Source organism: Phascolarctos cinereus, unplaced genomic scaffold (genome assembly GCF_003287225.1).
Source record: "Phascolarctos cinereus isolate Bilbo 61053 unplaced genomic scaffold, phaCin_HiC Scaffold_726;HRSCAF=1367, whole genome shotgun sequence".
Lineage (NCBI taxonomy): Eukaryota > Metazoa > Chordata > Mammalia > Diprotodontia > Phascolarctidae > Phascolarctos > Phascolarctos cinereus.
The window spans coordinates 380,754,374-380,771,881 of record NW_027556098.1 but is presented as its reverse complement, the minus strand read 5'-3'; the positions used below and the strand labels follow the sequence as shown (position 1 = coordinate 380,771,881).

The window sequence follows — 17,508 nt, the reverse complement described above, 5'->3', positions numbered from 1 at the left end:
TCAAAGGGGAGAGATAATGAGTTTTGTTTTGTACATGTTGAGTTTGATATGTCTTGGGATATCCAGTCAGAAATAGGCAAAAACCAAGCTATTTTCCATCTCAGTATTGCCAATGCACAGCACAAGACCTTGCAGGTAACAGGGGTTTTATAAATGTTTATTGAATTCAAATTTAAAAATATTTATTAAGCATGTCCTGTGTGCAAAGTTCTCTGCCAACACAGTGGGGGATAGAGGCACGAGTAAAGCAGTATTTGGGTAGTCAAGGTGGATAAGTTTGTGGAAAGCTGGAAGTAAATAGATTGGACCTGGGATGAGAGCCATCTCAGCCAGGCTGGAATGTCAGTTTAGAAGTGTGTGTGTGGTGTGTGTGTTGTGTGTGGTGTGTGTGTGTGTGTGTGTGTGTGAGAGAGAGAGAGAAGAGAGAGAGAGAGAGAAGAGAGAGAAAGAGAGAGAGGAGAGGAGAGAGAGAGAGAGAGAGAGAGAGAGAGAGAGAGAGAGAGAGAGAGAGAGATGTGAGAACTTTATATACAGAACTGTGAGAACTGTATATACAGAACATCCTCCCTGAGATAGTAAGCAATTTGGCACAGGTTATACATGTCCAAACGTGCAAAACATTTCTATGTCAGTCATGTTGTGAAAGAAGACATAGATCACACACACACACACACACACACACACACAAATAAAGTGAACAATAGTATGCTTTGATCCATCCTTGATTCATGCTTTGTGCAATTCCATTAGTTCTCTCTCTGGAGGTAGATAGCATTTTTCGTTATGAGTCTTTTGGAAGTCTTGGAACATTATATTGCTGAGAATAGCCAAATCATTCAGAGTTGATCGTCATAGCTTTACCCCTGTATTTATTGAAAAGAGTTCATGTATTCTCATTGCATAGGATGCTTGTTTTTGGTTTTAGATAGGTGCTTTTTATGATATTAACAAAATGTCCTTCTATGCCTATATTTTGTAAGGTTTGTCAACTGGACTGGAACTTGCCTCTTACCTGTGGTTGATGGGAGTTGAAACAGAGCAGGCTAGAGACAGGAGAGTCAGGACACAAACAGAAGCTTAATTAATTCCAGAGTGAGGAAAATGATGTGTGCAAACAGAAGCTCTCCCCCTCTCTCCAAGAAGGAGGGTTTAATGCTACTGATGCTGAGGCCACTTACATATATGAAAGGAGTCAGACCACAACACAACTATTCTCAAGTATTGAGACAGTTCTCATTTCTTGGGACAATACAGGCATTCTTGGATCCAATGAGAACAGCCATTGTCTCAAGTCTTGGGGGTTGTGATTACTCTGTGGGGCACGTAATCAGAGTTCTGTGATAGGAACAGAAGTGAAGTACCTGGAAGTTACAAAGAATAGGGATTGTGAACATGTGATGAATGGCCCTGGGAAATAGAGGAGAGCTAAATCCCTCAGTGAACACCTGGTGCTGGTCCAAGCAATACAGTTGCCAGAGGATGAGGTCCTCCAGAGCTCAAAGGATTACTGTTATGCCAAGTTGAGGTCACAGCCTGCTTGTTGGGCCTTAGCTTTGGAAAAGAGGGTATTTCCAAAGTATTTTGACAGGTTTATACCATGAAAGAGTGCTATGTTTCTTTCTGCATCTATTGAGATGATCTTGTGGTTTGGATTTTTGTTTTCTAATATGATTAATTATATTGATTATTTTTCTAATGTTGAGCCATCCTTGTATCCTGGTATCCCACTTGATCATAATGAATGATTTCTTAGATAAATTGCTGAAGTATGTTTGATAGGATTTTGTTAAAAAAAAATCTGAGTAAATGTTCAGTAATGATATTGACCTAAAGTTTTCTTTCTGTGTTTTATCCTTCCCTGGTTTAAGTAATAGGATTATATTCATCTCATAAAAAGATTGTGGTAGGGATGTTTCTTTCTCAGTTTTTGAAAATAATTTGTGAAACAGGAACACCAATTGTTCTTCTAATTCTGCTGAAATTCCATCAGGACCAGGAATTTCTCTCCCTCCTCCCCCAGCTTGTTAGTTCTTTTACAACTCAATCTCTTTCCTTTTCTGAGATTGGGTTATTTTAGTTCTCTATCTAGTCTTCTGTTCACATATTTTATATTTTTATGATATTCACTTATTTCTTTTGTGTTCTCACTTTTGTTAGCATGTAACTGGATGTAATATGTTCTGATTATTCTTTTTATTTCTTCTGGTTTTGCTATGAGTTTATCTTCATTATACGAGATTTTATTGATTTGCTTTTCTGCTCTCATATTTTAAATCAGATTTGCTAAAGGTTTATCAATTCTATTAGTCTCTTAAACAAATTAACTTTTAGTTTTATTTATCATTTCTATTTCTTTGTTTCTAATTATCTATTTCCTTTCTAATTTTTAATATACTTTCTTCTGCACTTATTTTAGGCTTGTTTATTTATTTTCTAATTTTAAAGACGCACATTCAATCTATTAATCCTTTTTTTTTCCATTTTCTTAATGTATGATTATGAAGATTTTATTTTCCCTCTGCGGACTGCTTTAGCTGCATTCCAGAAAATACGGTATATTGTTTCATCATTATAATTTTCTTGTCCATAATTATTGTTTCTATGATTTTTGGGGTGGCTAGGTGACAGAGTGGATAGAGTGCTGGGCCTGGATTAGGAAGATGCCTCTTCCTGAATTGAAATCTGGCCTCAGACATTTACTAGCTGTGTGACCCTGGGCAAGTCACTTAACCCTGTTTGCTTCAGTTTCCTCATCTGTAAAATGAGTTAGAGAAGGAAATGGCAAATCACTCCAATATGGTGGCCAAGAATATCCAAATGAGGTCATGAAGAGTTGGACATGGCTGAAAAATGACTGAATGACAATAATTTGCTCTGGGGCTGCTAGGTGGCACAGTGGATAGAGCTCTGGCCTTGGAGTCAGGAGGACCTGAGTTCAAATCTGACCTCAGACACTTAATACTTTCTAGCTGTGTGACCCTGGGCAAGTCATTTAACCCCAATTGCCTCACCAAAAAGCAACAAGCAAACAAAAAAACCCAATAATTTGTTCTTTGACCAACTCATTATTTAATATTTCATTGTCTCCTGGGTCTGTAAATTATTTTTATGGACTCTGAACCAATTTCTATTTTTAGTGTATAATGATGTATAAAATATTGACTATATCTGCTTTTTTACATTGACTTGCAACATTTCTGTGCTCTAGTACGTGGTCAATTTTTGTAAAAGTTCCATGTGAAATATGGGGTTTTTTTTTTGCATTTCTACTTAGAAGTGCTAGTGTCTTGAACTGAAAAGGACAAATAAAATGGACCAAAACTGGCCAGAAGCATAGGGAAGGGGAGTCACTGTGGTTTCCTGCTTCAACAGTGCTTGAATGGAACCCGCTGCTTGATTTACAGCTGGAGCCACCCTTAGCCACTTCTCCACCTTTACCTCCACTAAACAACACTTCTTCCCTTTGGAGCAGCCACCCACCTCAGCCACACCCTCAGCAGTCACCACCACTCCAGCCTTGCCTCCTCCTCCTTCTCTTTGCTTCCTCCACCATCTCTGCTGCCATGATGCCCTCATCCCTCTTTCAGGTGCAACAGAACTACCACCAGGACTCGGAAGCCGTCATCAACCAGCAGACTGACCTGGAGCTCTATGCCTTCTACATCTACCTGTCCATGTCTTACTACTTCAAATATGATGATGTGGCATTGAAGAACTATACCAATCCCATGAGGAGAGGGAACATGCTGAAAAGGTGATGAAACTCCAAAAACCAGAGAGGCAGCCAGATCTTCTAGCAAGACATCAAGAAACCAGATGGAGATGACTGGGAGAGTGGGCTAAATGCAATGAAGTGTGCTTTGCACTTGGAAAAAAAATGACAATCAGTAATTACTGGAATTGTACAAGCTGGCAACTGATGAGAATGACCCCCATTTATGTGATTTCATTGAAACCTACCACCTGGATGAACAGGTAAAGTCCATCAAACAACTTGGTGATCACATGACTAACCTGTGCAAAATGGGGACCCCCATTCTGGCATGGCAGAATTTTTTTTGACAAGCACACCCTTGGAGACAGTGACAACAAGATCTAAGTCACATTTGGCTTCCCCCACACTTGGGAACTGTGGGTGTGACTCCTACTGTCTTTCAGTGCATGCATATTCTAGTTATCTGATCTTTTCATAAACTGTACCAAAAAAACTACCACCATTTACATCCCAATAAAGTGACTTGGTACTGATGGAAAAAAAAAAAAAGAAACAGACCGAAACCCCAAGCCTTTTCTTTGGGCCAAAGGATATAAAAGGGAGAGGGGGAAGGTAGCCCTTCCACCATCCCAGCTCAGTTCATAAGCACCTTAGCTGTGGGTTAACAGGACCTTCAACCCCCTGGACAAAGCTGGAAAACTATTCCAGGTGAATAGTTTTAAAGACATTCCTTATTCTGATTATTTAGTCAATGGAAAAGGCTACTCTCACTCTCATGATATGGGAACCCAGAATGTCCTTTCCCAGAAGCATGTCCCTGATACTTCCCACATAGTTGCCTCTCTATTAGGTGATCTGGGCATGTGTCACTAAGGCAAATCCCTCTACCTTTATCTTTGATCCTCTCCTCTCTTAGCTCCTCTAATAGCTTGTACATTCCATCATCCTTTCCCTCTTTGTAATCTTAAATATCCTCTATCTATTGGTTCCTTCCCTGATGATGACAGATATGTCCATGGCTTCCCTAATTTTTTTTCCTTGATAGATTTGCTTTTTCTCTCTCACATTGCCTTCCTTAAACAACAACAAAAAGGAAGAATTCATAACAAATTTTGTTGTTTATATCTGATCCTCTGTCACCCCCATTTGGAGTTTTCCTGGCAAAGATACTGGAGTGGTTTCCATTCTTTTCTCTATTCACTTTACAGATGAAGAAACTGAGGCAAACAGGATTAAGTGAGTTGCTCAGAGTCACATAGCTACTGAGTGTCTGAGGCTGGTTTTGAACTTATGAGTCTTTCTGACTCCAGGCCCAGAACAAATATGCATAGTCAATGGAAGTAAATTCCCTTATGGATTTTGTCCAAATATAGATATCTTATTCTACATTTTGAGTCTATCATTTCTCTGTCAGGATGTAGGGAGTATGCTTTATCTTGGTTGATTATGATTCCACAATTTGGAGTTATAGTTTGTCATTCCATTGATCAGAGTTCTAAAGTCTTCCAAAGATTTTTTTAAAAATAATTTTATCATTGTATAAATTATTCCTCTGGTTGTACTCTCTTCACTCTGTATTAGTTCATATAGTTCTTCTTATTTGCTATGAAACTGTCCATTTCACCATTTCTTATGTCATAATAATATTCTATTCTATTAATATGTCATAATTTGGTTAGTCTTTCCCAAATAGGTGGGCACTCCTGTTTCCAGTTTTTTGCTAATATTAAAAGAACCACTACAAATATCTTTTCTTCTTTCTCTGATCTCTTTGGGATATATGCTTAGGAGTAGTATTGCTGAGACAAAGGGTATGCACAATTTAAAGACATTTTGAATGTAGTTCCAAATTGCTTTCCAGAATGGCTGAATTAATCCATAGCTCCATTGCTAGTGTTATTGTCATTTGTCCTTCGTTCTTGAAGAGGGCCAAAATTGCATCATGATATTAAGTCAACATACAGCTATTGCTGATCATACCAATATGAGCTCAAAGAGATTTTACCACAGGTCAGGTACAAATAGTCCATATGAACATTTGAGAGAGAGATGTCTCTAAATTTGATATCTCATATGTATTGTAAGCCACTGCAATTCTGCTTTGCTCATAGTGTACAGAGCCTTCTTTGATGTGGGCATGCCATGCTGGACAGTCTTGTGCCAGTGTCCCCCATGTCTCACAATCAATACCAAAGTTCTTCAGAGAGACCATAAGAGTGTCCTTGAATTGCTTCTTCTGACCTCCATGTGAGCAGCTGCCTTGTGTGAGTTCTCTGTAAAATGGTCTTTTAGGCAAATATATGTTTGGCATTCAAATAAGATGGCCTTCCCTTTGGAGTTGTGTTCTCTGTAATAGAGTTTGAACGCTTGGGCAGTTCAGCTCAAGGAAGGACTTCAGTGTTTGGTACCTTATCTTGCCAGGGATCTTCAGAGTCTCACTAAGAAAATTCAAATGGAAATGGTTCAATTTTCAGGCATGATGCTGGTAGATTCTCCAGGTTTCACTGGCATACAACAATGAGTTCAACACAATGTCTCTGTAAACCTTCAGTTTGATTGGCAGTCTAACTTTTTTTCTTGGGAGCCTCCCAAACAGTGAGTTAGCTCTGGCAATGCATGCATTTACCTCATCATCTACATATACATCCCATGGAAAGTATACTGCCAAGGTAAGCGAACTTATCCACAGCACTCCAAACTTTTTCATTTGCTGTAACTGATAGTTGCATTGAAGAGAATGTTAATTCTATCTGCCATCATCAATCCTGTCCTTCAGAGACTAAGTCTTAAAATGAGGACCATAGAAAAAGGGGGAGAATTCTAGATCTCTGCAAATCATTGGTTATTAATAATAATTTCTCTCCTCCATTTCTTTTTTTTTTTTGTAAAGGATTCTTTTTTTTCTAGCTTATTTTTTCCCAATTACATGTGGAAACAATTTTAACATTCTTTTTCTCAAAGCTTGAGTTCCAAATCCTCTCCCTCCCTCCCCTGCCCCCTTCATTGAGAAGGCAAGCGATTTGACGTAGGTTATACATGTGCAGCCATACAAAACACATTTCCATGTAAGTCATTCTGTGAAAGAAAACACAGATTAAAAAAAAAACCCTAGAAAAATAAATTTAAAAAAAGTATCTTCCATCTGTACTCAAGCTCCACCAGTTCTTTCTCTGAAGATGGCCAGCACCATTTATCATCAATCCTTCAGAATTATCTTGGATCATTGTATTGCTAAGAATAGATGTTATTCATAGTAGGTCATCATACAATATTGTAGTTACTATGTACAATGGTCTCCTGATGCTGCTCATTTGACTTTGCAACAGTTCGTGTAAGTCTTTCTAGGTTTTTCTAAGAGCATCCTGATCATCATTTCTTATAGCGCAATAGTGCTCCATCATAATCATATACCACAGCTTGTTCAGCTATTCCCCAGTTGATGACCATCCACTCAATTTCCAATTCTTGGTTGCCACAAAAATAGCTAAAAGAAATAGGTTTGTACAAATGGGTCCTTTTTCTTAGATCTCTTTGGGATGCAAACCTAGTAGTGGTATTGCTTAGTCAAAGGGTATCTATGGTTTTATAGCCCTTTGGACACAATTTCAAATTGTTCTCCAGAATGGTTGGTACTAGTTCACATCAGGGCACCTACTTTCGATATCCCTTCCAGCATTTGTCATTTTTCTTTTCTGTCATTTTAGTCAATTTGATGGTTATGAGGTAATACTTTAGAACAGTTTTGATTTGCATTTATCTAATTATTAGTGATTTAGAGCATTTTTCTTCAAATGACTATTGATTTGATTTTTTTCTTCTAAAAACTGCCTGTTCATATCCTTTGACCATTTATCGATTGGAGAATGGCTCCTATTTTTATGAATTTGGCCTAATTCCCTATATAGTTGCAAAATGAGGTCTTTATCACAGAACTTTATTATAATGTCCCCTGGTACCTCCATGGCTTCCTGCTTTCCTTTTCATTTTGGCTGCATTGATTTTGTTTGTGCAAAACTTTTTAAATTTTTTTTGTTGTTGTTGTTCAGCCACAGTTGGACATACTGTACTTTGATCCTAATGAAATGATACCATATTGGTCCTCTTTAATCATGAAGGATGACAACCAGCCACTACAGAATTTGCTACATATATACTGCTTGCAATATTTTCTCCTTGACGTGGGAGCTCTGGATTTTGGCTCTAACAGTCCTGGGAGTTTTGATTTTGGAATCTTGCTCAGGAAGTAATTGGTAGATTCTTTTAATTTTTATTTTGCCCTGTGGTTTTAAAATGTCTGGTCAGTTTTCCTTTATAATTTTTTTGAAATATGATATCTAGGCTCTTTTTCGATCATGATTTTCAGGTGATCCAATAATTCTTAAATGATATCTCCTCAGTTTATTTTCCAAGTCAGTTTCTTTTTTAATGAGATATTTCACATTTTCTTCTATTCTTTCCATTCTTTCGTCTTTGTTTTATTGTTTTTTAGTGTCTCATGGAGTTATTAGCTTCCACCTGACCAATTTTTTTTTTTGCTTTTTGGTGAGGCAATCAGGGTTAAGTGACTTGCCTAGGGTCACACAGCTAGTAAGTGTCAAGTGTCTGAGGCTGGATTTGAACTCAGGTTCTCCTGACTCCAAGGCCAGAGCTTTATCCACTGAATCACCTAACTGCCCCCCCATTCTAATTTTTAAGGATTATTTTCTTCAGTGAGATTTTGTACCTCTTTTCCCATTTGGCCTATTTCTGCTTTTTAAGGTGTTATTTCCTTCAGTATTTTTTTATGTCTCTTTTACCAAACTGTTCTCTATTCATAATTTTCTTGCATTGCCCTCATTTCTTTTCCCAATTTTTCCTCTACTGCTCTTATTTAATTAATTTTTTGCCTCTTTTGTATTGCTTTCTTTATTTCTTCTAAGGATTCTTATTAGGGTTGCATCCACTCTGCATTTTTCCTTTGAAGTTTTGCTTGCAGTTGTTTTTACATCATTGTCTTCTTCTGATTTTGCATTTTGAGATTCCCTATCCCAATAGTAGTTTTCTTTTAATGGTCAGGTTCTTCTTTTGTTGTTTGCTCAGGTTTCCAGCTTGCTTCTTGACTTTGAACTTAACAGTTGTACTCATTCACTTCTGTGGGGGGAAGGGGTTGGGGGGTGGAGTGATTGTCCCAAGCTTCAGACTTTTTTACCCTACTGTTTTCATAGCTATTTCTGGAGCTCTATAAGTTTTCAGTGTTTCCAAGGTGATATAATCCGAGGAGAAGTATGGTCATTGTTCTCCTGGCCTATATTCTGGTCCATATCCAGGAAGGGCTCCTGCTCCCTTGTGATGGTAAACACTAGCATTCCTCTGTCCATCCTGGAACTGCTACCAGGAAACAGAAGCCTGGTTCTCTCTATCCTGGAACTGAGATCAAGGCCCATGCTCCCTTGTTACCACTAGCACTCCTTTCTACCCTGGAAGTGTGACCTGGAACTGGGTAATTGGTAATGGAGTTGACAAGTGGCTCCCAGTCCTACACCCAGTGCTCACACAGGGGGCCCCTGTAATCTCTTTCTGGCCAGTTATTCAATCCCCTTACCATCTCTGAGTGGTGAGAGCTCCCAGAATTATTGCTGCTGCTGTTGTCAAGGCTTGTAGTTTTGTTGCTGCCCACACTGCACTCCAGGCCACCCCCCACCACACCTTCATAAATCTCTCCTAACCTCTTAACTTGTTTTGGGCTGGAAAGATGTCTCACCCCTACCTTTTATTAGCTCTTCTACTGCAGAATTCAATTTGATGCATTATTTTAAAGTTTTTTTGAGAAAATGTTGGTAGACTTCAGTTGGAATGCTCCCTCTACTCTGCCATCTTGGCTCTGCCAATGCTAGCTTGGTTTTTGAAGGCCACCAAAGGTAGGGCTGATTCTTCAGCCATTTGATGACCAGTCAACTTGAACAGCTAGGGGGCACCATAGAGCACAGAGTCTGGATTCAGGAAGACTCATCTTCCTGAGTTCAAATCTGTCCTCAGACACTTATTAGCTGTGTGACCCTGGGCAAGTCCCTTAACCCTGTTTGCCTCAGTTTCCTCATTTGTAAAATGAGCTAGAGAAGGAAATGGTAAACCACTCTAGTATCTTTGCCAAGAAAATCCCCAAAGTAGTCATGAAGAGATAGACACGACTGAAACAATTGAACAATAACCTATAATTTCATCAGATTAGGTTGAAGGCCTTTATATAGGATAGGAGGACAGGAAGGGGCAGCTAGGTGGTGCAGTGGAAAGAATGCTGGCCCTGGAGTCAGGAGGATCTGAGTTCAAATCTGGCCTCAGACATATAACACTTACTAACTGTGTGACTCTGGACAAGTCACTTAACCCCAATTGCCTCACAAAAAAAAAAAAGAAAAAAAAAAGGAGGACAGGGATAAGGGCAGAGCCAAGATGGTGGAGTGAAAGCAGGAACTTGCCTAAGCTCTCCCCTAAACCCCTTCAAATACCTCTAAAAAGTGACTCTGAACAAATTCTAGGGTGGCAGAACCCACAAAGAGACATAGTGAGGTAGATTTCCAACAGTCTGTTGCATCCACCTGAGAAGGTAAAGAGTCCAGTATGCAGGCCATGCCAGCACAGACCCACCCCTAACAAAGCTGGAGCAGACCTTGAAGGACTGAATCACTGGCATCACTGGTGGTTTCCAGACTTCTCAGCCCACAGACACCAGAGACAACTTACAAGGTCAGAGGGAGGGGTCTGTTAGAACTGGATGAGAGAGAAGCACAGTCCAGTGCAGGGCTACAGAGCATGCCACTACAGCCCCAACAGAAAACCAGGAGCAGGCCTTGGGGGTGAGTGAATCATCAGCAGCAGTGGTGGCAGCAATGGCAGTGGCTACTCCTGGAGCTATTAGCCCACAGACAGAATGTTTGAAAGTCACCTATTTTGACTTCTGAAAGCCAAGATGGTGGAGTAAGTGGTAAGTCACTTTCATACTCCTTTATTGACCTTGAAAAACCCAGAGAATATTGCTCCAGGAAAAATCCTAAAATAGTGGAGCCAGCAGAAAGATGAGGTGAAAATCTTTTAGCTTGGGAGGCTAGGGGGATTAATGGGAAAGGTTCCTCTTGCTGGGGCTGAAGGAGACCAGTACAGGAAAGGAAGTGTCACAACAAGCCAGCATCAAGCCCCACCTCAGAATACCAGCAACCAGGACTCTAGCTCCCAGCACAAGAAGCCTAGGACAGTACCCCCTGTGTTCCAGAAGCAGAGATCAGCTTTAAAAGCCAGAAAAAAGGCAAACAACATGAGCAAAAAGCAACATAGAAAAACAATGACCATAGAAAAGTATCTTGATGACAGAGAAGATCAAAACACAAATTCAGGAGAGGATGACATTGTCAATACATTCACATATGAAACCTCAAAGGGGAATATCAACTGGTCTCAAGCTCAAAAAGCCTTCTTGAAAAAGCTCAAGAAGGATTTTAAAAGTCAAATAAGAGAGGTAGAAGAAAATTTAAACAATTCCTTTAAAAATATGATTGACAAAATTGAAAAAAGTATGCTGAAGAAAATAACTCCTTAAAAACTAGAATTGGCCAAATGGAAAAGGAGGTACAAAAGCTAACTGAAGATAACAATTCATTAAAAATTAGAATTGGACAGGTGGAAGCTAATGACTTTATGAGACATCAAGAGTCAGTCAAGTTTCCGCTTCCGGGAGCCAAGATGGTGGAGTGAAAAGGCAGTTGCTCTCACTCTCCCCTATCAACCTCTGAAAACCCAGAAAATATCACCACAGAAAAAAAAAACCCTGGAACACCTGAACTAGAACAAAGACGGGGAGCAGCAGTGCAGCAGCCCAGCAAACTGGTCTCCCAGTGCCTCAGCAAAAAAAAGGGGAGGCAGAACTACAAGGGGCCCCAGGCGGATAAGTACCCTGCGCATTCATCTGAAAGGAGGTGAAGAAAACAACTTAAAGGCTTCCTAAAGCCCTGGCCTTGCTGATTCCAACCCAACACCAGGTGAGCTGTAGGAGCCCTGCAGCCTCCAATTGTGAAGACATCCTGAAGCCCAGGTGGTAGAGCAGGCAAACACCAACACCTGGACCTCTGAGTGCCTCAGTGGGGGGGGAACCGGTGGAAACCAGCTCAGAAAACCACCAGGTGCCTCGGCACTCACAGCAAAGGAATCTCCCAGTGCATTAGCAGAAAAAGGGAGACAACACTGCAGGGGCCCCAGGCAGATAAACACCCTGCAGCACCCATCTCAAAGGAGCTGAAGAAAGCTAAAGGAAAGGAAAAGCAGGCAACCTAGAACTGCCTGAAAGTTCCAGCCTTGCTGATTCCAGCCCAACACAAGGTAAGCTGCCAGAAACCTACAGCCTCCAATTCCCAGCATAAGAGGCCCCAGCACACAAAGCCAGTGACTAAGAACTAAGCTCCCAACACAAGAAGCTTGGGTCAGTTCCCTCTGTTCCCCAGCAGGAGAGCTCAATCTCTTTAAAGGCCAGGGAATAAAGAAACACCATGAGTAAAAAGAAACGTACCATAGATTCATATTATGAGAAGAGTGAAGATCAAGACAGAAATTCTGAAGAGGACAACATTGTCAACAAACCCACATCTGCAACAACAAAAGGGAATATGAACTGGTCTGAAGCCCAAAAAGCCTTCTTAGAAGAGCTCAAGAAGGATTTTAATAGTCAAATGAGAGAGGTAAAGAGTCCTTCAAAAATACAATTGGCCATTGGAAAAAAAATACACTGAAGAAAACAAGTCCCTAAAAAACACAATTGGCCAATTGAAGAAGGAAGGACAAAAACTAACAGAAGAGTACACTGAAGAAAACAAGTCCCTAAAAAACACAATTGGCCAGTTGAAGAAGGAAGTACAAAAACTAACAGAAGAAAACAATCTGTTAAAAACTAGAATTGGACAAATGGAAACTAATGTCTCTATGAGAGAGCAAGAATCAGTCAAACAGAAACAAAAAAATGAAAAAATAGATGAAAATGTAAAATACCTCATCAGTAAAACAACCGACCTGGAAAATCGACTCAGGAGAGACAATTTAAAAATTATTGGACTACCTGAAAATCATGATGAAAAAAAGAGCCTGGACAGTATCTTTCAGGAAATCATAAAGGAAAACTGCCCAGAAGTCCTAGAACCAGAAGGGAAAATAACCATAGAAAGAATCCACCGATCACCACCTGAAAGAGATCCCAAATTGACAATGCCAAGAAATATAATAGCAAAATTCCAAAATTACCAGATGAAAGAGAAGGTGCTGCAAGCAGCCAGAAAGAAAGAATTTAAATATCATGGAACCACAGTCAGGATTACACAGGACCTTGCAGCTTCTACATTAAAAGACGCAGGGCATGGAACATGATATTCCGTAAGGCAAAGGAGCTTGGAATGCAGCCAAGGATCAATTACCCAGCAAAAATGAGCATCATTTTTCAAGGGAGGAGGTGGATATTCAATGAAATAGGAGACTTCCAAACTTTCCTGATAAAAAGACCAGAGCTCAACAAAAAATTTGATCTTCAAGTACAGGACTCAAGAAGGACTTAAAAAGGTAAATGGGACAGAAGGATACAATATGTTGTTAATAAGGGGGGGGCTGTTTAAACCCCTACAAGGGAATATGAGACTTGCAACCCTTGAGAACTGTATTGTTATTACACCTTGTTAAAGGAGTATACACAAAGAGGGTGGATATTAGCTGACTTTGATGTAATGATAAAAAAAAATCTAATCAAGTTAAATGGATCCAAAAATCTTAGAAAAGGCACTGAAAAAGGAGGAGGCAGACAAGGGTAAATTACATTATAGGAAAAGACACAAAATCCTATTACAGCAGAGGGAAGGGGGGGAGCATTGTTTGAACCTTACTCTCATCAGATTAGGCTCAAGAAGGGCATAATATAATCAGTTAGGTATAGAAATCTAACTTGCCCTATAGGCAGTAGGAGGGTAAAGGGGAAAGAAAAGAGGGGGAAAGAAAAGGGGGGGGAAAGAAGGGAGGGAAGCAGCAGTAAGACTAAAGGGGAAGAAAAGGGAAAGGGATAATAAAAGGGGAAGGGACTGAAGGAGGCGTGGTCAAAAGCAAAACACTAGTGAAGGGGAGAAAGGAAAAAGGAGAAAGAAAAGCATAAATAGGGGGAAAAAGGATGGAGAAAAAGACACAGATAGTAATCATAACTGTGAATGTGAATGGGATGAACTCTCCCATAAAACGGAAATGGATTGCAGAATGGATTAAAAACCATAATCCTACAATATGTTGTTTACAGGAAACACATTGGAAAAAGAGTGACACATACAGGGTACAGGTAAAAGGCTGGAGCAGAATATATTATGCGTCAGCTGAAGTAAAAAAAAGCAGGGGTAGAAATCCTGATCTCAGACAAAGCAAAAGCAAAAATAGATCTAATCAAAAGAGATAAGGAAGGAAACTACATCCTGCTAAAAGGCACCATAGACAATGAAGTAATATCATTACTAAATATATATGCACCAAATGGTATAGCATCCAAATTCTTACAGGAGAAGTTCAGGGAGTTACAGGAAGAAATAGACAGCAAAACTATACTAGTGGGGGACCTGAACCTCCCCCTCTCAGCACTAGATAAGTCTAACCACAAAATAAACAAGAAAGAAGTTAAGGAGGTGAATAGAACATCAGAAAAGTTAGGTATGATAGACCTCTGGAGAAAACTGAATGGGGATAGAAAGGAGAAAAAAGCAAACCAAGGCTGGATTTATGGCATTGGGGGCCCTCACATTTGGGATTGTAAATCTGAGGATATATAAGTATCTACAAGACTACTGGTGGCTCATTCAAGAAACTGTGTTCTGCTTTACCTCTTTTAATAAAAGGATCTTTTGTTTAAAAATAAAAGAAAAAAAAAGAAAAACCTGGAAAGACTTATATGGTCTGATGCTGAGTGAAGTGAGCAGAACCAAGAGGACTTTGTACACAATAACAGCCATGTTATGCAATGACTAAGATTGTTAAACTGAACCTTTCTCAGCATTACAAGGATCTAAGACATCTCCAGAGGCCTCAGGATGGAAAATGCTGTCCACATGCAAAGAAAGAACTATGGAAGTCCAATTGCTATCACTTATTTTTACCTTCTGTTGAGTTTTGTTTCATCTTTCTGATGGTTCCTCCTATTGGTTTTAATTTTTACTTACAACTTCACTAATGTGAAAATATGTTTAATGGGCATGTAAATGTAAAGCCTATGTCAGATTGTGCACCATCTTGGGGAGGGTGGGGGGGAGGAAGGGGGAGAAAAGTTTTCAACTCAAAAGCATATGGAAGTGATTGTTGATGAATCAAAATAAATTAATAAAAATTTTAAAAAGAGTCAAACAAAATCAATAGAAAGAAAAAATAGAAAAAAACATAAAATACCTCATTGGAATAACAACTGACTTGGAAAATAGATCCAGGAGAAATAATTTAAGAATTATTGGTCTACCTGAAGGCCATGATTAAAAAAAGAGCCTGGACAGCATCTTTCAAGAAATCATCAAGGAAAACTGCCCTGAGGCCCTAGAACCAGAGGGTTAAATAGTCATTAAAAGAATCCACCAATCATATCCTGAAAGAGATACCAAATTGAAAATGCCAAGGAATATTGCAGCCCAATTCCAGAATTATCATATCAAGGAGAAAACCCTGCAGGGAGCCAGAAAGAAACAATTCAAATATTGTGGAACCACAGTCAAGATTATGCAGGACCTTGCAGCTTCTATATTAAAAGATCAGAGGTCTTAGAATATGATATTCCATAAGGCAAAGGAGCTTGCTTTACAACCAAGGATCAGCTACCCAGTGAAATTGAACATAATCTTTCAGGGAAGAAGATGGATATTCAATGAAGTAGGGGACTTCCAGATTTTCCTGATGAAAAGACCAGAACTCAAAGGAAAATTTGATCTTCAAATACAAGACTCAAGAAAGACATAAAAAGGTAAACAGGAAAGGGAAAAAAAACCCATGTTATTCAATAAGGTTAAACTGTTTAAATTCCTTCATGGGAAGATGATACTTATAACTCTTGAGAACTTTATCTTTATTAAGACATTTAGAAGGGATATACATAGACAGAGGGGGTGAGTTTAAGTTGACTTTGATGTGACGATAAAAACCTAATTAAGTGGTGAAAAGGGATTGTAATGGGAGAAGAGGGAAGGAGGGGAAAGAAAAGGGTAAATTACATCATGTGAAGAGGCACAAAGACATATTACAGTAAAGAGAAAGAAGAGAGGGAGATGAGTATTGTTTGTACTCTACTCTCATCGAATTTAGCTCAAGGAGGGAGTAACATACTCAGTTATGTATGGAAATCTAACTTGCCCTATAGGCAATAGTAGGGGAAAGGGGAAAGAAAAGGGAAGAGGGAATAGAAGGGAGGGAAGAAGTAGTAAGGGAAAAGGGAAAGAAAAAGGAGGGGCAGACAGAAAAGAGGGCAGATTGAGGGAAGCGGTGGTAAAAGGAAGACAGGAAGTATAATCACACTTTGATACTTTCATCATTCCTCCTTTACACACTAAGAGGAGTAATATACAATAAGGTTAGAAAGGTATATTCTGACAGGGAGAACATAAAGGCATTTATATTTTCTCTGGGAGGTAGAGGAGCAACATGATCAGGCTTGCATTTGAGGAAAATCATTTTGGTGGCTAGCAGCATAGTATAGTAGGTAGAGCACTGTACATGAAGTCAGGAAGACCTCTGTTCAAATTTGGCCTCACACATTTATTAGTGTGTGACTTGGGCAAGTCACTTAACCTCTATTTACCTCTGTTTCCTCAACTGTGAAATGGGGAAAATAATAGCACCTACCTTTTAGGTTTGTTGTGACGATCAAATGAAATAATATTTGTAAAATGTTTTGCAAAGCAGTGTGTAAATGCTAGCTAAAAGCTAAAAAATGTTTGGAAGAAATGATATTGGGAACATGCAATTTGAGATGCCTATAGGACATTCAGTTTGAAACGTCCAACAAGCAGTTGGTGATATGAGACTAGAGCTCAGGGGAGAAATTAATGATGGACATATTGATTATAAAGATAATAGTTAAACCCATGGGAGCTGATGGTGTCAAGAGAGAGGGCGTAAAGAGAGGAGTCAAGTCCTTAAGATAAAGTCAACTAGCATTTATTAGACTGACAGTCTGACATAACCTATATCCCAATATACTCATAGTTAGGGCATTTTATATAGAAGAGAGAACCAGAGAAGGAGCTTGAGGAGGACTTGTCAAAGTGGTAGGAACAAAGAGAAAGTAGGATCAGGGAAATTTAGAGAGGAGAAGGCATCCAAAAGTGGAGGTGGTCAACATTGTCATATTCTGCAGGGAGTTCAGGAAGGAGGAAGCTTGAGAAAAGGCCATTAGATCTGACAATTAAACATTAATACCTTTACAGAGAAACATTTTGGTTGAGTGATGAGATTGGAAGCCAAACTGCAAATAGTTTAGGAATGAGTGAGGAAAGAGGAAGTGAAGAAAATAGATATATTTTTCTAGTAGTAGACCATTTTCCCCCCTAGGAGTCTGGCTGTGAAAAGAATGAGAGTTATAGGATGATAGCTCAAGGTAACTGTAGGGTTTAATGAGGATTTCTTAAAGATGGGAAGACTCGAACGTGTTTGTAGGGAGGGGAGATGGAACCAAGAGTTGAGGAACCAATAGTTGTAAAATTAGAGTGAGAGGTGACAATTACTGAGCAAATCTGCTGGAGAAGATAAGAGGGATGGAATCAATAATACATTTTTTTTGA

At 39.3% G+C, this 17,508-nt stretch overlaps 1 pseudogene; it reads left to right on the top strand.

Annotated features, from left to right (window-relative positions):
- The first annotated feature begins 3,563 nt into the window (after positions 1-3,563).
- LOC110198739 (ferritin heavy chain pseudogene) lies at positions 3,564-4,099 on the top strand (annotated as a pseudogene).
- Positions 4,100-17,508: the final 13,409 nt, after the last annotated feature.